Here is a 1,512-nt window from a genome sequence, read left to right as displayed (position 1 = left end):
CGTTATTGTTTCAACAGTTTGAATGATTGACTTTGACCCTTGCCAAAGAAAGACATTTCTGTTTTTATTGCTTATCTTTTGCTCGTGACTCCGATTTGCTCTTCAACATTTTGTCAATCGTGAAAAGCGGCACGAAAGTAGCCCAAACCATAATTTCAGCTGCAGTGTTCGGCATTCCACGCTTGGACAACGTTCAATTCTAGAACAGCTAGATGCGGCTTATGCTGCATGTGTAAGAAAACACAACGAACATGTTGACAACAATTGGCACATTTCGTTTTTCTTCACATTCCGAAAAGGTTGAGATGAAGTTCGGGGCGTGTGCTCAAATTCTCTTTCTCGTCCAAAGAGACAAGATGGGACTTTCAAACGCGTGTCATCGAGAGCATGAAAGATAACCAAACAGAAATCCGTTCATATCTCTAAAACATTCAACAAAAGGAAGGCTGGGATGACACCACTGTGAGGCAGACTTTGGACTCTAATCCTAGTTGGAAGAAACCTCATTTGCATACCTTTTGAACTCTTTCGATGAAGTGTACAAGCACGTGGACGTCCTCTATTCAACATTTCAGAACCGACTCACAACTGGACTTGATGCTTCTAGTTCTGTGGATGACTTCATCACAACAATCCACCGTTTGAGACAGGATTTGGAGGATGCCCCTGCTGAAACTGAGAGAAGACGGAATCGTTGGTATGTTGGGTAATGTCTATGTCAAGAGTTGCCTGTTATGAATTTCTTGCTTTTCTGGCTGCCTCTGCTTTACAAACTCTGTTTTTCAACAAAAAAAAAGCGTTCTTGCCAAATGTCACCGCTTTAAGATACTGTTGAGGTCATATTGGCACTTACCTTTCTGCAAATCGCCTGGCCTGCTGCTACTCCAAGATGATGTGAAGGAAAATGCTTAAATTCAAAAGAAACTTAACGTAATGCTTGAAATCCAGCAGACTGTTTTGTGTAACCCTACTTCTCGTCTAACTCGCTACCTCAGATATACAAAGTTCTGTCTGGCATTTTTTGGCCGTTCTGAGTTACTAAGACCATGAGCTCAGAAGCCAAACATTCTTTCTGCTCTTTCAAAATCGTAGAATTATTGTCGTTGTCAAGATATCCAAATAATTGGGTCCGAAAAAGCTTGACATGTGAAGCTAAAACTAAAAATGTTTGACGTCAAATACTTCAAAACTAGGAACTGAGCTTTGTAACTCTGTGGTAGCAAACTGTCTTAGGCTCAGATTTCTATGTATTTATCAACGGGTAACAACATTTGTACATTTGTATGCTAATGTTATTTTCTGTGGACATCTGGTTGAGGCTTTTGATCGGAACCTGCTAGACCTAATACGTGCAGCAGGGGAGCTAACATAGGGGTAGGGACGGAAACAGGGGTGGCCATAACCCCATATTATGGGAAAGAGAGACCTCAACTAGATCAATATATACAGATCTTTAGATTGTGTGTTTATGTGTGTGTATGTGTGTGTGTGTGTGTGTGTGTGTGTGTGTGT

Source organism: Aplysia californica, unplaced genomic scaffold (assembly GCF_000002075.1).
Source record: "Aplysia californica isolate F4 #8 unplaced genomic scaffold, AplCal3.0 scaffold00284, whole genome shotgun sequence".
Classification (NCBI taxonomy): Eukaryota; Metazoa; Mollusca; class Gastropoda; order Aplysiida; family Aplysiidae; genus Aplysia; species Aplysia californica.
The sequence above is the reverse complement of the archived record's forward strand: the minus strand, read 5'-3'. Positions refer to the sequence as shown.